The following is a 22,085-nucleotide window of genomic DNA, read 5'->3' as shown; positions in this document are numbered from 1 at the left end:
CTGATGACACTGGACAACTTTCTTGCACGGGGATTCTTCAGACACATCACAAATTCCAAAGAATTTCAATCTGTTATACTACAAATTTTAAAGACAAAATAGATGTGAGGATTGTGCGTGTGTGTGTGTGTGTGTACGTGTACATGTGCACATTCATGCATGCATATTCCTGTAATTTTATGGTTATTCAGTCTAATAGTATTTGAAACAGATCAGAAGTTCTTGAACTCAATATGAAACTAGAACACACTAGATGGTGCTGTTATCCCAACAGCAATCGAGCTCTGGAAACAGTGCTTGTGTAGAGCAGAGGGAGAGCAAAGGGAATCATGCCCAGAGTGCATGTTTGATTTTGCCTTACGCCAGAGGATATGCTAATATCAGATTACAGATTTCACTGTCACCGTTTGCATCTTACTCAGAGATGATTTGCTGAAGTTCTATGCTAGAGCAACATTGTTTTAATAAATGTGTGCATGTGAGTACATGAATGCATGGGAGGTGTGGGGTGGAACAGGCATCCTGCTTTTATCTAATTTGTCTCTGACTTTATCTACTAATGCTTTCTTAAAAGACCACTATATTCCAATCAGAATTTCTAGAAATATCTTACATCTTCCTATACCCTTATTTATCTCCTGCATTTTTCCTCCAACTGGTGTTTTACCACCATACTTTGTATTTGTCCCTTAAGACCAATCTCAAACACTATGCTCTTTGTGAAGTCCTTCCTGATAGCCTCAGTCAATTCTTTCTTTATACTTAATTCCCATATTCTTCTACATATTATATTCTGTCTGGCATTATTTGCATACAACTCTTCTTATTCTGGTAAGGTCTTTGAGAACACAGTTTCTTATGCCATTTTTCTGTCTTCCTCTTACCTTATAAGCCTTTACATGAAGCATTGCTTCTTGAAAGTAACTGATGCTTACAAATGCAATGAAGAAATGAAAGAATGAGCTAATGAATTGTTAATAAGATGAATTTTCTAATTGTTCTGGATAACCCTATTTGCTCTCCAAGTTTTTACCACATTGTTCTGAATCCTGAGAAGCTGACCTCTGCGAATTGCATCAGCCATTCTTGCCCTCTGGTCTCCAAGTGGCATGGCCAATGAGAAGGACTTCAAGAAATATGAAGTCAGGAGAAGAGAAGAGTAAAGGTATTTATTGTCTTATCACCTGAGCCATGCCATGAATTGGCCATAGTTTCCTACCCATAAAGCCACAGGAATCTAGCTCCAATCTTTTGCCCTTTCAAGTCAAGTTAGCTCTGGATACTTCACTATCCCTTGTTGCTTACATTAATTTTGTCCCTTTGTTAAACTCTCTGAAATCATCACTTTGGGTTTGTAACCTATGACCCACATACAAACTATGATCCACAAAAGACAATTAATTACAAAAATGAATTGGTTCTTTCAAGAAATCATTCTTTCTGATAATATGACCAAGGGTCAAGATTTTAAAGGATTATTCATATAACTGAGGTTTGATTTTACCTTTATCCTGAGTCAAAACACAGATAAATCTGACACACACACCAACACTTGAGTTGCGGAACTGTTCAAAATAAGCATCTTAAATACTGAAGAACAGTTATTAATTTCCTGAAAAGGGAATTATCTACAGTGATATTAATGATTGCTTTTCTTGGGCATGGCCTATGTGCCATCTACACATTATCTCATTTAAAAATATTCCATCAGTTCTTTTCCTGCTAACACACAGAATCACTGACTCATAGAACTAAAACTATGGTTTTCAAACCTTCTCTAGCTGACCTAGGAATCTCAACTTAAATTTTATCTTTAACAAGAAAATGCATTTGACTGCCTGAGCTTTCAGTGAATAACCGATCAAGATGGGCATGCAGCTTTTGGAAATTATCCTAAAAATGACAATATTAAACACTTCATTATATAAATAAGATTCAAATGAAAATGATTTTTATACTCACACAAAAAATACAGAAAAGATTTATAATGGTTGAGAAATCTGTTCATTGATTCTCTTCCAATGTAGACAAGAGCAATGAGAACCTTCTGCGTTTCACTTTTTCAGCTATAAAATGGCAATAATTTATCTAGCTCGCTTAGGTTTTTATGATGATTAACCGGTACCATCGTAACATCTGCTGGGGGCTGACAAAGAGTGCTCTGTTCATCTTGTTTTTCTTCTTTTCGGCAGTCACACAGTCATTTATTGGGCAGTCCCATCTAAAGCCCAGGTCTCCAGACTTCAAGTGCAGAACTAGTTCCACCTTGCTGTTGCTACCCAAGTTAGTCTTCAGGTATATTATTTCTTTTTCAATTGTATTTTTCTTTTTTGGTTGATACATAGAATCTAGCATATCAGGAAAATATAGGCTAAAAATACAAACTTTAATGGCCTCTGGGTAGACAGGTTGGAGAAAGTCAGAATAGGAGAAGAACAGAGAGATCGTTCTATTTCTGTACTTCTCTCAATTTCCTTCGGTTTAAAATATGGAGTATGTTGTGTTAGTTAGCTTTTGTCTTTGTGACCAAAATATCTGAAAAGAACAACTTAGAAGAAGAAAACTTTTGGATTCAAAGTTTCAGAGGTTCAGTCCAAGATTAGTGGATTATGCCATTTTTCTGTCTTCCTCTTATTTATAAGCCTTTACATGAAGAACTGCTTCTTGAAAGTAACTGATGCTTACAAATGCAATGAAGGAATAACAGAGTGAGCCAATGAATTGTTAATAAGATGAATTTTCTAATTGTTTCGTATACCCCTATTTGCTCAGGAGGCAGAGAGTGAAAGGAGAAGGGGCCATGAGGAAGATAAAGTTTTCCAGGGCATGCCCCCAGTGACCCACCTCCTCCAGCCTTCCTAGTTACCACTCAATTGTTCCATTCAAACTAAGACAGACAGACTGATGAGTTACAGCTCTCATAATCAAATAATTTCATCTCTGAATATTCCTGCATTAACACAAGAGCTTTTGAGGAACATCTCACATCCAAACTATAACATATGTCAAGGTACCATATTCTGCGGTGGTGTTTCCTCTACCCCATTACCTCATCCTTCAACTAGTCAGATGCCTTGCAGTCAATACTTAACAATTTCCTAACATGGGCCTCACAAACTGGAAGGATAACATGCAGCCTATGAGTTTGTATTTCTCACAATCACATGCATATTAGCTCTCAGAATTCCAATTCTTAGTAGCTTGACTCCCATTTTTTTCTTTTTTGGCTGACTAAATTATAGGTCTGACATTAAGGAGACAAAACAGTTCTTGGGGAGATGAGTTTTTGAATTTATTTCAAATGTTATTTATTTGAATTTATTTCAGAAGTTATTTATGTCAAATTTTATTTTTGATCAAAATATACTTGTAGTTCATGTTCAAATATTCCATCTGACTGAAAGACTAGTTTTATGTCTTTACTCTTTGGATTGTGAGAAAAGGACAGACTATAGAGAATTTGTGGATAAATGTGAGAATACAATATAAAATCCACAGAGAAAAATAAAAACAACACCAGAATTTCAGTCTCTAAAATATAGAATATAGTCCTTAATTATCTTTAAAATTTGTCAATGTTTCTTCTTAATTTTGCCCCATATAAACCAGGTATCAAATACTTACATACACTTACTGATATATACAAACATACATACATACACACGTTTATATGCTTGTGATTTTAAGAGTATCTTTCACATTTGTGAATATAGACAGAAAAATCGATGGATAAGTAGTTGATTGATATTTCCAAATTCATATACATTTATCTTATGATCATTCTTCTTATAGTGATTTCTAGACCTAAGAGTTCTGTGAAGCAGATCACTTGTCTTGCTGATGAGGCCACCTTGGTCAACATTAGCACATGTGATGAGTGAAGGACAATGGCTGTTTTTAACACAAGCTACAAGAGGATATTCCATTTGACATGTAGCTTATCTGCCCAGAAAAGAGGTTACTTACAAGGTGAGTCAGAAAGCACAGCCTTCTGCTAATAGTGCACCAAATCCAGCCAACAATAATGTGCATTGAACACAGAAGGGCCAACAGTGCTACCCTGCAGCACGGTATGTCCTAGGTTCCCTGCTAAGAGCTCTGCATTACTTCCAATGAAGGAGAAATTTTTAAAAAGTCCTAGTCTTCTACTTTCATTATATCATGTTTAATGAAGTAGAACTGGAAGATAATAGTGGACCAAAAATATAAATGTCTAAAAACTACGTGTATATATATTATTATATTCATATAACACATGTATGTAATATATGTACATAATATATATGTATAATATATGTACTATAATATACAATATATGTGTATATAATATATAATATATGTACATGATATGTATATGATATATTTGTGTATATTATTATATATAATATATATTACATATTAGTCATAGAATAAAAGAAAGAGTTTATCAGTAACACATATGCTTCCCTTTTAAAACTATTGATATTAATATGATAAAATAATTTTTGAAGAAACTAGAAACACATATCAAAGTGATCTCAAATCTCTTGGCAACAAGGATAAAATAAGAAGGTACTGCATCAGAATATTATATAGCAGTTACTAGTTTTGATTTGTGTTTTGTCCTTAGTGGAAATGAAGCTGATCTTTACCCTAGTTTACTGAAGACAATACAAGCTTTAAGCTTTCACTTGCTAAATTTTGCTAACAATGTAGTTTTGCCCACTTGGGAGCTGAAATCTTGATTGTGATATTCACTGTTAAGTGAGTGATCTTAGCACCTGCAACCAAAGAGCCAATGTAGATCCTAGGGGTGTGTTAAATGCAATTGAAATCCATTTAAATATCAAAGCAAAAGTTGAAGCACAGTCAGATAAGATGGATATTGAAAGAATTGGAAATAAAATTTAAAAATATGTTCATTGAATATAACCTAATTGTAGACTGATATATGCCAGACAATTGCAGATTCAAATCCTATTTGAAAATTGGGCAATGTATTATTAGAATTCAAAGACAAAATCCTCATGAGCACCCATTCAGCAAATTTAAACTTTGAGTGCCCATTGCTATTGCAGCTGACCATAGACATTCAACTCTTTATTTAAGATCAAAGAAAAAAATGCAATATATACATTTAAAATTTTTATTCTTTTTTTTTTTTTACCTACTAGGAATCAAATTGAACCCAGGGGCACTCTACCACTGAGTTACATCTTCAGCCATCTTTATTGTTTGACATAGGGTCTCATCAAGTTTCCCAAGCTGGCTTCAAACCTGTTATGCTCCTGCCTCGGCCTCTCTAGTATCTGGGATGACAGGTATGTACCACCATATATTTCATAAACCAGCAATAGAAAAAAAATCTCTCTAGTAATCATACAAACCTCATTACTAGAGAGCATAAACTATTTTCTTGGGAAAACTACCCCAAATTACCTTGTGAAAGTAGAATCATTAGTGGGTTATTAAAGATTCTCCTAAGTGAATCAAATGTCTATTTCTCTTTCTTTTCATGTGTGGATTTACTGAGATTTATATGGGTGCATGGCAGCCAACCTTGAGTGGACATTTCTCAGGTTCCGTTACAGTTGTAGCCACGTGTAAACTGAATAGAAGTGAACTTGGCTCCTTCCTAGTCATCCTGTTAGGACCTTTTCAGTGCATACTATTGTTCCTCTTTTTGGCTGGGTAGGAGATAGCACATTTGGGGGCAACTGTCTTCAATTTAAAAATAGAAACCACATTTTGGAGATAGAAAAGTACATCTAGTCAACTCTCAGAAGAGGAACCATGCTAACACTTACTTACCTGTAAACTCTTACATGAGAAAGAAATAAAACTATATTTTGTTCAAGCAAATGCATATTTTGTCAGCTTTATTGAAATATAATTCATATTCCATAAAGTTTACTTCTGTTAAGTGGATAATTCAATGGTTTTTAATGAGTATTGAGTTGTGGGACCAATATCATAATTTAACTTTAGAACATTTTCAACAATCCCTAAAAGACAACTTTCATCCACTAGCAGTTAGTCCCTAACTCCCAACCCCTCAGCAGCACCCCTCCAGCCCTAGACAACCACTAACCCACTTTCTGTCTTTGTAGCTTTGTCTGTACTGGACATCTACATAAATTATATATATAAATGTGGACTGTAATGACTGCCTTTTAATATTCAGCATAGTGTTTTTGAGGTCAACCCATTTTATAGCATGTATTAGTACTTTATTCCTTTTGGTTACCAAATTATACTCTGTTGTATGGATTTAGCAGATTTGCTTATTCATTCACCAGCTGATCAACATTTTTTTGGTTTCACTTTTTGGTTGTTATGAATCCTGGATGTTAGAGTACAAAATTTTTGTGTAGCCATGTGTTTTCATTTTGGGGTGATATATACCCAAGAGTGAAATTAGTGTATTATATGATAACTGTGTATTTAATGTTTTGAAGAATTGCTGAAGTGTTTTCCAAAGTAGCTATGGCATTTTACATTATCACCAATAGTGTATATATAGCAAGTGTGTTTTCAGGTTTCTTTGTTACTACAACTGAACTTCTACCCAGAAGTGATATTCAAAATATTCAACAACTAATACAATATGGAGAAAAATCTGTAGTATGGAGAAACTTGCTTAAACTGTCTTATGAGAAGCAATTGTTGATGTACTAGGGATTGAATCCAGGTGCCCTTTACCACTGAATTGCATCTCAGCCCATTTATTTATTTTTTCTTTTTTTCATTTTGACAGGGTCTCAATGAGTTACCCAGACTGACCTTGAACTTGCTATCATCCAGCTTCAGTCTCCCAATTTGCTGGGATTACAGGTCAAGAACCAACCATTAATTAGGAATTTTAAATGTCAGTTATTAAATCTGTGGTTGTTGGAAGTGGCCCATGGGTGGATATTTACAACACAGAAATTGGCAACAACAACAACAACTAGTCAGGGAAATGCATTCAAAAGCATTAATAATTTGTGGTTATTTGAAATTATTTTAATATATGTGAAATTAAATATTTGGAATAGATCTGTAATTTCAGCGTATAAAATATTTAACACATTTTACTTATATTTGACTTACTCAATCGAAAATTGAGTTAGACCCATGATTTTAAGTAAAAGAAAATTATATAGTTATTAAACCTGTTAGAATTTTAGGATAATTTATGAGCTACTACCTTGTAAATCAAATTTATTAAATCACAAGAATGTTTAAATACTTAGATTTTTTTTGTAGGAGGCATTTGAAATATTTTAAAAGAAAATAAGTATAGTAGAATAATAGATGCATTGAAGCATATTTACCAGAAGTGTCTCTCTTGACACCTGTCAAAATTTGCCCCGCTGGGGATATAGTTGAATGGTAGAGCACTTGCCTAGCATGTGCTGGGTCCTGGATTTATTCCCAAGCATCATAAATAAAAACAAATTACCAGGTTAGTGAATGAATAAAGGAAGTTATTAATCAAACTTCAAGGACTTAAGACATTTTAAATATTTTATTTCAATAAATCAAATATTAATTTTAGAAGTCATACTAAAATCTCTGTTATCCCCTGAAGATGCTCTCGAGGACATAAAGGTTATTCAATGACATGTAGACTCTGTCTGGGAAGGTATTTCTGGGTTCCTGAATAAAATGATCAAAACACAGGTTTCTAGAAAAATAATTAAAATGATATACTGAGAATTAGTATCTCAGTATATGTGTATACTATACTATTCTGATAAAGTTTTTTGTTTTCTCTTTCTTCTTTACTTGGGAACTTGTGTTAACACCTTTTTCATTAGGATGGAGGGAGTGACCTGACCCAGGTCTAGGTGCCTCTTCTTGCATATTCCAGTGATACTTGTCCATGGACCACATGGGTACATCAGTCTGCTAGTGCCTATCCTTATAACTATCTTCAGATTCAGCATCTCTGTTGATGTAATTGTTCAAAGTTTATCTGAAATGGTAAAGCTTTCTTAATGTCTTTTTATACAAATTTAAAGTGCTCTGGAGAGTGCTGGTTGCCAAATTGGGAATGTTATCATGGGAATGGCGGTATTCCAAGGTCTTGCCTCCATGAATTTTAGTCTCAGTTCTCTCTGGACTGCTTGCCTTACTGAAACAAAGAGAAAGGCTATATTCTGAATTTTCTCATGGGAAGAGTTCCTTCCCTGGCTCAAAATACAAGTTAAAACCATTATATCCAACCATATTAAGATGCCTTTTCTTTTACTCTTTTTAACATCTCTCCTGGTAGAAATGGTTCAGGGGGATCCCTGTCTTTATTTTTACTTTTTTTTTCCCCCATTGAAATGTTTTTTTCTCACTATCATGAGGGCTTCCATCAAAATTTAAGGTAATTACAAAAACCATGACTTACTGTGAAAGCTGATTAATTCCATGCACTTTATCTGTACTTCCAGGCTTTAAATGTGCAGATATTTCATTTGTTTGCTTTTGTGTTTTACATTCACAGGCAACTCCCAACTACACATTCACAGGAGGACATCTCCAACAAACTTCACTGTCTCTTCTTTGCCCTGTCTATATTTCATTGTATCACACATTTACATTCCCTTAGGGGAAAATTGCTTTAGACTTAACTGTAGTATGACACTTATAAAAATTCCTTGATTCCAAATTTCCTGCTGTATATTAATAGTTCATATCCAAGAAAATAATAAAATTTTTAAAAAATATTCATCCAATTATCACAAGAGAAACTGGACCCAAACTCCTCAGCAAACCTGTATAAAATCTTCCAATAATCTAGAGGGAGCCAGACATCATGGGTTTCAACTGCATTGCTGGGTGCTTGAGATTTTGGCATCTATTTCTCAGACAACAGAATGTTTGTTAATACTAAGGATGCCTAATCTACTAAGTGACTTCATAGTTTCAAGTGGGGAAAAAAACCTAATCAAACCACTACTGGGAATGTTTTTATTTGTTTAGCAAGAACAATTTTCAACTAATATTTCACTGCAAGACAAGACCACACAAGCATCACTAAAGCCATTCTTGTCAAATGTTTCTTGGCCTGACAAAACACCTGCAGAAGAAAACGAACAGCAGGATATTCTGAGGCTCTGCAAGGGGAAGTAGAAATAGTTGCAAAAAAAAAGATGGAGAAATAATATTTAAGTTTCCTTAAAATACAACCTCAATAATACTGAATAGGAGTGAATAACTAAGAACAATAGCACAAAATAACAAAACTAGAATAAAGGAACAAGAGAAAGATGATTTCATGTGAGCCTATTCAGACTATGACTATAAGAAACCTTCACACCATGCCAGGTTATTGAAAGATATCCTAAGAGCAGTTTGCAGCCTAAGGAATAAATTACTTTGTATGTGATTCAAGACACCATTGAATTAAGATTTATTGCTAGATATTAAGGATCTTAACAATTGTATTTGGTGAGTTGAATAAAAGCCAATTTTTATGAAACTTAAATCAAGTTTATGAGATGAATTCCACAAGATCTGCTACTTTAGCTTACATCCTGAAATATTTTTTGTTTTATTTTGTTTTTAAGTGGAAGACTTTTCTTTCCTAGGAAGATTCATAGCTATAGTCTCCTTTTCCACCTTTCTCCAGTAAACCTGCTAGTTCTAAAATCTGTTTTCTTCTTAATTCTACCGAACTTATCTACTATTTATATGGATAAAATTGAAAAAAATAATAGTTAAATTAACATTATTATAAAATTCTAAGTGATGGAATATTCCATTTAGTGCATGATTGAAACAAGGAAATTATCACCTTTAATTTGTATGTAATGACATTTTGATAAACCAAAAGTTAAGAGATTTGGGAAAACTTGGAGTGTTTATAGCTACAATATTGACAAATGAATATGTGTAGAGATTTTTTTTTAAGTTTGCATTATATCTGGGGTTGTGGCTATCATGTGTGAGGCACTAGGTTTGATTCTCAGCACCACGTCTAAACAAATAAATAAATAAAGGTCCATAAAAACTAATAATTTTTTTTTTTAAATCCATAAGTTTGCATGCTAGCTTTCTGAGAGTTCAGTGCTGTCTTGATACATCACAGAGTAAGTCAAAGTGGTAAGTTAAGGATACAAACTCACACCAAAGTGTATCTCACGCTCTTGCTCATGCTTCTTTTTCCTGTCTTCCCATTGCCCTCCCCCACACCCTTTTACTCTCTTTTGCTTAAGTCTGAACCTTAACATTATTGCAATAATGTAGTTTGCTTGTACCAATAACTTTCTTGTCAGGAGACATCTGTTCTGTTATAAAAAGTCTCTTCTAGTAAAGCATCAATCATGTCACACTTGTAAAGCAAAACACATTTTTTGGGGGTCCCTAGATAGCAAAATACTGCTGAGAAAACAAACTGTGCAGAAATATTAACTGTGGCATATTAATACATGTACTCTTCACATTCTTTATTTGTCTCCTCTTGGTGCCATGTGATTCTGACAGTACTCGCTGCTGACCTCTTGTCTCTGAAATCACTAAGGACTTGTCAGTGTCCTCCTTAAAAGCATCAAAGTGGGCTGAGTGCCACAGAGATCCACATGATAGAATGATGCTGCATTTTAGGCACTTGGATTTCATACGCTAAAAGCACAACTGTTAAACACTGTCGCAACTGTCTGAGAAGCTTCCCAAAGTGTGCCTACACAATGTCAAGCTACCTGGAAGGTTGTAGTTGATCATGTTAGGTGTCTGCAAATGCTCAGCTGCTTGGCATCCCTGATACAAAACATCTAGATGATGGATGTAAACTTGCACTTGACATCCTGAGGATTTTTGCATTACATTGATGTGCTCACCATGTACTTTTATGGCACCATTGAGAGAAATGAGACCATACTGCTCCTTACCTACATCAAGGTTTGAAGTGGGGGGTGAAAGATAAATTGAGTCTTTTGGGTAAATACTTCTATACCCAAAATTACTTTGGACAAAATTGTTAGAGCTAAAAGAAATAAATCAGTCAGTGTGTAGCTAGGAATATAAAATCATGCTAAATATTTCAAGTAGAACACAATTGGGAAGAAAACACAAGGTCTGGATAATCAAAAGGGAGAAAGGAATATCGAGGGAACTAAAAGAGAAGAGTGGGAACACAGGCCAGGCAACTGGACTGCCCAGGACTGCTGGACCTGCAGGCAGCCCATCCCGTGCTCTCCCTGTGGCAATCACCACCAAGCGCCAATCATAGCCACAGCTAGCGGGTCCAGAACCAGGACATTTCTCAGCTCATCCTGCTTTCAGGTTTCCTGACAATGATTCCAAATAACAGAAATAAATTGGAAGCCAATGGGGGAAGGGAGTATGGGAAATGAAATTTGTAGACTAGCAACCCCAAAAGTTCAAAGCAGAATGTAGTGGGACAAATATGAAAACAGAAAAAGCAGGTAAATATGCAACAGTGTTTTGCCTGGTCAACACTCACACACATGAGATCAGATTATACTTAATATCAAAAGTAAGATGTAAATGTTGGGTACAAAGGGAAGTACAAAAATGGGAAGGTGGCAACAAACCCACAGCCCAGTGATATGTGGAGTATATAAACAAAGCAATGACATTTTCCTGTGTAGCCTATTAGCCTGCCCTTTTATATAAACTAAGACATCTGAGCTTTTCTAAAATGTACGTTTCTTCAGTAATCCATGAATATTTTCTTCTTGTAAAATATTAAAATTTATAGCTGCAGGTTAATCCCTCTTTGATTACTAAGTCAATCCTAGTTTCTTTCCCAGAAATGACTACTGTCAGTTTGATGTGTATTCAAATAAGCTGAAGCATCCTTCAGTAGAAGAAACGACCAAGTGAAATCTATTTACACAGTGGAGTATTTTGCTGCCTTTTAAGAGAAAAAAAAAAATAGGTCTATAAAGATTTTATGAATGGCAAGTAAAAAAATTGAATTTTCAGGATTTGTACTGTATTCCATTTGTAAGTTTTTCTAAACAAACACAAAATATAGACTTATTTTCTTCCTAGTGTGTCCTTCTAACATGGTCTTCTGTGCCCATTGCATCCCAGTTTATATCTGGTCACCTCCCAGATTGACTGACTCTGATCCCCCGTGACCCCCCGCCATGTATCATCCCAGATTCTCTGTTCTATTTCTCACCATTAATTGGCTGGAAGAAAGAACACTAGAAGTTGTAAAAAGAGACAACAAAAGGGTAAATGAAACAAATGAAAGCTAGTTACAGGTAACATCATGGAATTCTTTATGTAACATCTTGGGATTCTTTATCTTTGCAAAAAACTTAATCATAGGAAATGTTTTCCTATGAAATTCCATAGATTCTCAGTTTCTGTTAAGGACTTAACAAACCTATTTGACTCTATCCGTTTTCTCTCCCTTCCTTCCTTCTTTACTTCCTTTCTTCCTCCCAAAACTTAGATATGGCTCCATGTAAGTTAAAGAAATTTCAATTAAAAGAGAAATTTTGATAAAAGATAGCAATTTATCTTTGGGTGAAATCTTTGCTAGACTTCTAAAATAATCTCTCTAAGAAAAGAACCACTGAAAGAAATGCAAAATAAATTCAATTGGAGTGAATATCCTTAAGTAATTCAGGCGTCAAAGGCTCATTCGAATTGCCTTGTGATCTCCCCCAAAGAAGACCTGAGGTAAAGCTTGTAGACATGGAGTTTACATAGAATATGCTCCCAGAGAGCAGAAGTGAGGGGTGGTTGGAGTGGAACCAGGAAAGAGAAAATATCAATATAAGAGTTGTTATCGAGTTGATCACCTGCAGGTGCTTGATTTCACCATGACTTTCTGAGCATATTTGTGGAATTTATCTCAGAACTGTCAATATAAGGATGAGAGAATAAAACCCTTTCTCTCAGTTTTCAAGGACTTTGTAACACTTCTATTTTTCAAGGATTGCCCCACAGGGTTTTCACTAATTTGCATTTGTGGGTTGTCCATTTATGAGTGACAGTTTTTCATGTGGGTCTCTTGTGCCATCTGGTTAGAAAAGATACTAAAAAAGAAGGTAGAGAGGTGTTGGAAGTCCCTGAGATGAGACACTTTTTGGGTCATCCCAGGCAAAGGTGATGGCAGCCCACATAGAGCTCATCACCACAGCTATCACTGAGCCCAAGGCCTAGAGAACTTGCAGGAGGGACACAAGAGGTATCAGACCCAGAGTTCTTCAAAACTGCCATAGTTTTAACACATGAGTTCCATACTGGTAGGTACATGTGAGTGAGTGTTGTTTTATATTTAATATGTATTTCGTTTGCCTTCCTTTTACTACTTGCCATTATAGGATGAAAGAGTTATAAATAGCCACATATTCTTAAATGCTCCATAATTTTAAAATGTATTTGAACATAGAAAATGTGCTCTTTGAGAGCAGGAATCGTGATTTACTCATTTCATTACCGTGTTCACAGTAGAAGAACAGGCAATAAAAGGAACTCAATAAACATTCAGTAATGGTGCACATGGAAAAGTTCTTCGAAGGCAATAGAAGCTAAAGCAATCCAGGTCACTTGTTCCTTTCAATATCATATGGGTTTGATTGAGTGATCCCTCCTCTGTTCATTATCTACTTACCTTTTTCTTCTAATGAATGAGAGGGCAGAAAGGAGTAATGGGTACTGGAATGGGTGGGGTATTGTTAAGAGTGGGAGAAAATTAAATATTTTCCCAAAATATACCTGATATTTTGTAAATCATGTATCCTGGCCCTGATATGTGGTATTAACTCATGTTCAGGCTTTGTTTTCTTGTCTCATTATCTCCAAAGTCCGTCCGTGACCTCTCAGTCACCAGTTATTTTAATTTCCATGCTGTTCAACTCCTATTTTAAATTATAACATAAAATAATTGCTCCCTTCTGAGGTAGTGTGAGCAGAGTTAGAAGTTATGGGGTAATTTCTAGAGCCTGCTGTAGGCCATCCTGAATTTATTATTATACTAGCTTGAGCTTCTGAAAAAAAAAATGGGCCAGACTTCAGAAAAAAAGGAATCACTTAGAATGGGACAGTCAGCTGCAATTTTAAATCAGTTAATAATGTGTCTCTGCTTATCCAGAGTCTGTCAGAGACGGATGCTGGCTTCTCCAGGCTGTTGGTCTGTTTACACCAAACTAACTTGATATTTTTATCTGTTTACAAAGTGGTGCAAAGTGTTTACATAGTAGTGACCTGGATTCTTCGGGTCTGCAAATCCTGTTTGCAGCAGAATGTTTTCTAATCTTCCCTAGTGCTCTAATGGTTTGCATTGAGTGGAGTCTCAGCTCCAGTTGAAGTGACCTATTTGGAGAATGGCTCCACTTTAATACCAATATTGTCTCCCTTCTTCTCCTGAAGAATAATTCTAAAAAAGCTCCTCACATTTACCAGACTGTTTGCCTTTTGGTTAAGAGCCAATTCAAATTAAACATTTCAGATATCTGAGCATGAGTATTTTTAATGATTAGGAGTTTGGAAGTCTACACTGTGTAACAGAAAAAAACAAATACAGTTTAGTATAACCCCTGGTTAGCCATCATCTTGTCAGAACACATCATTTTCACTAACCTATATCAACCTCATCTTTGGTCTATTTAATTGCTACTCCTGGATTTATCTCTGGAAAGCATAACTAAGTTTCTCTACATGTTAACACAGCATCAACTCATAGGAATAGGAAATTTTTACTTAAGTTTGAGTTATAAATCTTGTTGATGAAGGAGGTCAGGCTGGCCCAATCTACCTTACAAGGCTGATGTGACTTTCAAATGCAGTAAAGTATATGAGTGCATTTTGTAAGCAATATGGAAATGAATATGTATCAGGTTAGGAGCAATATACATTTATTTGATTCCAAACCTGAGCAGTATTCCTGGACTTAAATTCATTAGCAGGAAATGAAATATGAGGGAAATGTGAAATGGAAATCACAAGTCTGGTGTTTTTAATCCAAGTGTTCAGATACTATTTAATATTAGTTACTGAACTGATACTTACTTATCTTCTCTGCATCTTAAAAGTCCTCACTGGCAAGCCACTAAATTACGTGATCTCTAAATTCCTTTCAGTTCTATGATTCTTTGTAGCTTCAGTACACATTCTAAATGAAATCGTATTGCTTAGTTATAAAATGGGATCTTTGAACATTTTATTTATTTTCAGATAATTGTTTTGACAAAAGATCTTTAACAATTGCATCTCTTTTTGCCCCCTAATATGATGTTAAAATAAAATATCATTGTTTCTATAATACACTATAGAAAAGAAATATCAGATTTTCTTTAAGTAAGGGACAATTTGAACTTCAAACACACTTAGGTGAAACTATTTTGAATAAATGCAGATTTTCCTTGGGCTTCTGGAAATGAATACCCATCTCTCCAGCCGTCATTCCCAGCCTCTTCCCACCTGAACCAATGGAGCAGGGAAGAACTAGAGATGTGGAAATTGGGTGAAGTTTTGATGTTGTTTAAACTAAGCTACTGACCACTGTTTCTCAAAGCTCATTTCACCAATCATTAGTTTTATGAGATGTTACAGATAAGGCTTGAAGAAAGGTTCCATGATTAAACAAGCTTGTAGAACAGTGGACACAGTCAACATAATCCGACTGCCTCAGTATAAAACTTCATCAGAAATTTTAATAAGGGGCATTCTCCATCTAGGTATGACATACGTGTTGTACAAAAATGATTGATCACGGGGCCCTTTATGTTTGCAGACTTATGGGTCTAGATTACTGGAAACAAATGCTAAAAAGTTTTGTTCTTGTTTTTAAGAAATTCAAATTCATTGAGGAAAGTACATATTCACTAAACACCAAGATAGAAAACCTCATGGGTAGGGTCAATCACTAATACATGCTACCATGATGGTAGATAACACCATGTTGAATACTATTAAGGATTAGTTATTAGTTTCATGTTCACCTAAAAAGACATTTGTTATGTCTTAGATCTGGGCTGAGTGTGTCTTTCTAGTTTTCATGGGTTGAAATTCAATCCTCATTGTGAGGTATTGAGTGGAAACTTAATTCAACATCTATGCTTAAAGATGGGGCCTTTGGATGGTGATTAGGATTAGACTGTCATTAGTGCAGGGGTCCCATGATGAGTAATAAGAAGAGAGGCCAGAAGAGACACACAGATATGCATGCTCTGCCCTGCACCTTCCCGTGACTCTGCTAGAAAGAAGGCCATCACCAGGTGTGGTCCCTTGACTTTGGACCTCCAGAAAAGTTAGCTCAAATAACCCTCTTTTCAATGAAACTTATCCTGACAGCACTATTGTGTTATTAACAATAGAAGCAACTAATACAATACTTCACCAGTTAATTTAATTTGCTTTGTAGGGTCCTCAGTGCACTATGAAGAGCATATAAACACTTAAGAAGTACTTCAAATGCTAAGGTAAAACTTTCTAGAATATGGTTTGTAGCTGGTTATTAAAGATTTTATGGTGTTCCAGTTTGAATCTGGAAAGTCCCTCAAGAGTTCATGTGTTGAAGGCTTATTCTTCAGTTGGTGGTGCCACTGGGAGGGGAGGAACCTTGAGGAACTGGGGCCTAGAGGAAGGAAATAGGTCACAGGAGTAGGTCCTTGAGGGGTGTATTTTATCCATGACCCATTTTCTTTCTGTTTACCTGCCGGCCACCCTGAGGTGAGCAGCTCTGCTCTGCCACGTGCTTTCTATCATGTTCTGCCTTACAAAGGCCCAAAGTGACAGGCCCAAGGGACCATGGATTGAAATCTCTGAAACTGTAAGCCAAAATGATTTTTTTTCTCCTGTAAGTAGATTTTCTCAGATATTTTGTTACAGTCACAGAAAGCTGACTAACACATCTGGCTACCTTATTCCTAATTCTTTTCTTAATTTCTTCAGCACACATTCATTGAATATCAGATTCTGCGGTGCTACATCATTGACCACTTAAACACAGAACACAAGATTTGATTTAAAAAGATAAACATATATGTATTTTAAAAAAGCAGAAACGCAATGAGGAAAGAGCAGTCTCAAAGAATGCCAAGAAATATTTTCCAGAGAACACCTACCTGAATTTTGAATGCAGAATAGAAGCTTGCTAAATGGAACAAGTCAATTGATTCTAATATCAAGATTAGCAAAGCCAAAGAGATGTGAAACAATTTGCTGAAGGTGAGAAAGTATAAGCAATTCCATATTACTGGAACATAAAGTAGAAAGAGCAGAGAATAAAGACATAAAACTTAAGAGTTTGACTTGGATTACATCTTTCTGTGCTTTGCAAAACAAGTCAGAGTCTAACTCAGGCAGAGAAGAACTATGAAACAATTTTAAAGCTGACTCTTGGAGTAGTTCAGAGAGGCTAGAGGTTACATGGTGGCACTAGGGATGATGTATTTGGAAGGGACAGGACATATCTGAGATACTAATGATGTCAATTTGATAATACATGGTACTGATTGACTATATAGACTATTAGGGCATTCCAAGAGCCATGGATCCCTCCCAGGGGTATGGCTTCTGACTTGGGATTGGCAGTATGACTCTTTCTGTGACAGGATAGGAAATACAAAAGAATTATTTTGAAGTGTGAAATGTAAGTTTATTTTTAACATACAAAATTTGAGATGATTTGGAGATATGTAGAATAAAATCCAATTTCCTTTGATTTCCACAGAACTATTGTGTTTAAAGTTATATATCTGTGTGCCCTTGGATTTTGGATGGTAGATAAAATATGCTTCAAATAGAGGGTATAGTATTTAAAGAGCAGTCTGTAGGAGATAGCATATTATTATACCAGGGACAAAGAAATAATATCCTAAAAAAAGAGAATGAGGAATATCTCAATCCAAGATCTAGATCTAGGAGGTAATATGTGAAAGACATAAAAATGAGAAAATATTAAGGAGACAGTTGTCACACACACACACACACACACACACACACCACAGAGAAGTGTTCTGGGATAAGACCAAGACTTATCTTAGGATTTGGCAACAATGATTCACTCGTAACCTTTGCTGGATGCTGTCAGGGGCACAAGGGGAATGGAAGCCAGATTGCCTCGAGTGGTTGAGATATAAGCAGGTGAGGACCATGGGTTTGGGATGAGAAAAAGAAAGATAAGAATAACTAGAGGGGTAAAAGGTTAAATAAAAGCATTTTTAATGTAATTATTTTAGTGTTTTTGGAGTGGAGAGGAAAGAAATAAGAAAATGAGAAAGAAAGGGAAGGAGAAAGGGAAGGAGGAAGGGTACAGGCTGCAGACAGGCTACAGTGTCTCTCGGCCTTGACACTGACATTCTAGGCCAGATAACACTTTATTATGTGAGCGCAGTGTCTTGTGCTATGTAGGATGTTTATCAAGATTCATGACCTCTATTCAGGATCCAGCTGCTTTTCACTTGTAACAATCAAAAATGTCTACAGGGATTGCCAAATATTCCCCCAGGGGAGAGGGAGGCAAAATTGTTCCTGGGTGAGAGCCAGTGGGCTAGGAGAAGAAAGCTGTGGGAGATTGTGAAGATATAAGAGAGAGAAGGGAAAAACATAACGAAGAACCCACTCAGGCAATAGAAGATGAGAAGATTCAGAACCCCGATAAGGCTCTTTCCACTGTGCACAAGAGACATAATCTTCCTCAAACACTGAAATAGGGAGGAAGAAAAGTATAGGGAAGGCTAAGAAATTTGCATTTAGGGCTGGAAACGTGATCAGAAATACAAGGATGACTTCTCTTCCTTTGTGGGTTATGCAGATGAGGTCATCTGGTAAAAATGAACAAGCAGCAAGATGAGGAGGACTGAGGACATGGAAATCACAGAGGCTGAGAGGGCTGGACTGGATGTGAGCAGGAAGGGCCATTCTCCAGAAAAGTCTTGAAGAATCTTATTGAAGGCCCAATGTGAAAAGCCTGAATTTGAAATAGTCCCAATTCCAATAAAGGTATATTATTCCTCCTAGCCGTGACCAATCGCTTGTGTTGTTGCTACAGTGTTGGGCGTCTATAGAGAGCATACCATCCTACACGTCATGAGATTCCCCACAAACAGTAAGGAAGGTGGCAAAATAAAATGCTGTCAAGACAAGGTCACCACAGATAACGTCAGAGATTAGTGGATCTTAGGTGACATTGAGTTCAGTGGGGTTTTGACCTAGAGCTTACCAATAAAATCTTTCAAAAAAAAAAAAAATACATGACAGTACTTTAATTTTACTTCCCAGAGGTGAGGTCTGAACATTTAAGTGAGATTCACCATATTTCACATTTTTAAAAGCTATTTGTATTGTTTTCTCTATATACTGTATCGTTGTATTTTAGCACTAAAAAATAAGATGCTTATCATTTACTATTTGTCAGATCTCTTTACATATAAAGTAAATCAACCCTATCTGACAAAGTATTGAGAGGTTTCCCCCCCCCCCCAGTTTTCTCTTTATTTTGTCCTCCAACTTTGTGATTTTATTCAGGAATTTTTAAATTGTTATGTATTACATATATCAATGTGTCTTCTTATGAAATCACAGAGGTTTTGTGATTTCCTGTGAAAAGATTTTCTCATACAGACATGAAAAAAATAATTTTCTTATGTTTTCTCCTAGAATTTTATGGCTTTCATTTTTTTATGTATTTACATTTGAGGTCCATGTGGAAATTTATTTTGGCATAGGAAGTAAGCATCCCTATGCAATTAAATTTTTTTTCCCAGAGGGCACAAGTTGCACAAACATAATTTATCAAATACCATATTTTCTCCACTTTTAGGCAATGCTACTTTTTCCATAAAATAAATGTATACAATTATTTGGGTCAGTTTATATAGTCTCTACTTATCCCATTGATATGCTTGCTTATGTATGGATATATGCATTCTGGAAAACTCCATGAATAGTACACATGATGACAAAGAGCCATTGGTTAGACTAAACTCTTCCTTTCATGACAAGGTCTGAAGAATGTAAGTGATTTAGCAGAGATCATTCAGATAGACATAGAGCTCATAAGCCCAAACCCATGTTTCTCTGTTTAGTATGGTTACACTAATGCTTCATTAGCTTTCTATGGAGCAATAAGTTCTTTTGGCTAAATAGCTATTGACTACACTGGAGATGAACCAATCATTTCAAGAAAATGTTCCTTTGGCTATTGTGGTTACTAGGTGAGGGGATACCGTACATGGTTCAATGGGAAGAAAAAAATGTTTACAGATAATGACTGCCCAGTAGTCATCGAAGTGCTTTATTTTTATTTTGTGTTGAAACTTCAGGTAGATAACTCTGACCACTTTGAATTATTGGGAAGATAACAGTGGAGATTGTGTGAAACTTGGATTTGAGTTTGAGGATAATGTGTTGGGACACAGGAAAAAGTACAGATAATGTACCCAAATGATAGCCAGATATTTAACATAATCTATGAACTAATTTTCAGTTATATGTGTGAAGGTTACTTATTTGTTTTACAAAATTTATCTGTTGGTTTCATTTCATAGAAATCATTTTCTTTTGTCCTAGTGTGAAGACTAAGAAAAAAGGGAAATTCTGTGGATTATTGGTGCTTGTATAGTTTTAATTTCAAAGCTATATTATCAAATAACTTTGCATTTTCTCAAACTTGGGAAATATTGATATTAATTAATAGATACTGGAGAATAATTCTGTGGAGATATTTTTAAAGTTTAGGAAAACAAATGAGCCACATAGTTTTTAGAGCCATACCAAAAAAAAAAAAAAAACAGAATAAATTAATCATTTAAAAGCTTGTATGTGATTTGCAAGGTGTAACAGTGGTCCTCAGAAGTATGAAATGCCATTATAAGCCAATTGTATCAAAGCACAAGGTAAGTAAGGAGTGATTCAATGCCACCAAACCCTGAACAAGGACATTGACCCTTCTAGCCAGCATGTACATATACATGGGATAAAGAGATCACCTGCATAGTTTGCCCTTACCAGATAGGAAATATCATTAGTAGTAATTAAGTATAAATTTAATAATCCTCATATAGTAGAATTTTCAGGATGATTTTATTCAATTTAGGCCTTCTTTGCTCTCTTTATTTAATGCAAAGCCATAGGTAAAATTGTTTTAAAAAATAGTTTTTGAGTACAGACTCTACCAAGAGATGCTTGGTAAACATTGAAAGGTTTGAAATCTTAGCCAGCTTAATAGTTTGATGTCCTATGATCTGCAAATTGTTTTTGTGCTTCCAAATAAGTGTCAAGAAAATAACTGCATGAATAGAATGAACCATGTTGCACCACAAGACCTCTTATTTTAGCTCTCTGCAGTAATCTTAGGGTTCAATTAAATCCTAAGGTAATAGAATTCAAGTTTCCTTGTGGATTACAAGTTATCACATAAGCACTACATTTTAAGTTTAGAGATGCCCTCTTTTTGGAAAGAGGAAACTTTGGGAAGCCTAGTGATTAGGAACCTGAAAGCTGGAGCTTTAATTTTGTGCAAAATTAAAGAAAATTAGAATCAATGCATTGTTGAAGCTTGGAGAAGCTGAGTTATAGGGGAATAAAGATATAAGTTATGATGAATAGTACATAATATGATGAAACACTTAAAAGACTGAATTTCCCCTGTTGATTAAAAGATCATTTATCTGAAATAATTCTTGCCCAGTTTAAATCCATTTTGGTGACACTAGTATTGTGAGGATGCCTTCAGTAGCTGAGTTTCAGAGTAACATGTGCATACATAGATAGAATGGTAAATACAATATATCTCTGAAAGGGAAAGGGGATAACTACTGAGAGTCTCAAATTATCATATGGCATAGTTAAGGTCGTCTAGAATGCACCAGAAGTTTTCATGCACTCACCTAGGGCTTATGTGACTCTGGGCAAAACTTTGGCTCTATGCTGTATGTAGTTAGGTCAACAGCAGAAGTGCAGAAGTTTTTGTTTGTTTGTTTGATAAAGAGTTCACTCTCCTAATTTCCTTCCCTTATGACATTCTTTATTTTCACTTCAACCCCCCTTCATCAAAGATCCTAACCCTTCCCATACTCTCTGCCCTTCTGTTTAAAAACCTTTTCTCTGGAGGGATCCAAGACCAGCCATTTATAAATGAACATGAAATTCATAAATTATTTTTTTCCAGATTAGTTTCACTTAAAGTCTTTTTGTGATTA

General features: G+C 35.4%; 2 long non-coding RNA genes across 2 annotated transcripts; both read left to right on the top strand.

The window, feature by feature from the left end:
* The first annotated feature begins 350 nt into the window (after positions 1-350).
* LOC114085902 (uncharacterized) lies at positions 351-16,562 on the top strand. Its single transcript, XR_003581563.2, has 6 exons — positions 351-1,165; positions 2,193-2,295; positions 3,793-3,969; positions 5,154-5,300; positions 6,737-6,813; positions 16,304-16,562. It is a non-coding gene; the product is annotated as an uncharacterized lncRNA (long non-coding RNA).
* A 277-nt stretch (positions 16,563-16,839) lies between these two features.
* LOC114085901 (uncharacterized) lies at positions 16,840-18,902 on the top strand. The gene is made up of 2 exons (XR_003581562.1): positions 16,840-17,109; positions 18,698-18,902. It is a non-coding gene; the product is annotated as an uncharacterized lncRNA (long non-coding RNA).
* Positions 18,903-22,085: the final 3,183 nt, after the last annotated feature.

Source organism: Marmota flaviventris, chromosome 3 (genome assembly GCF_047511675.1).
Source record: "Marmota flaviventris isolate mMarFla1 chromosome 3, mMarFla1.hap1, whole genome shotgun sequence".
Taxonomy (NCBI): domain Eukaryota; kingdom Metazoa; phylum Chordata; class Mammalia; order Rodentia; family Sciuridae; genus Marmota; species Marmota flaviventris.
The sequence above is the reverse complement of the archived record's forward strand: the minus strand, read 5'-3'. Positions and strand labels throughout refer to the sequence as shown.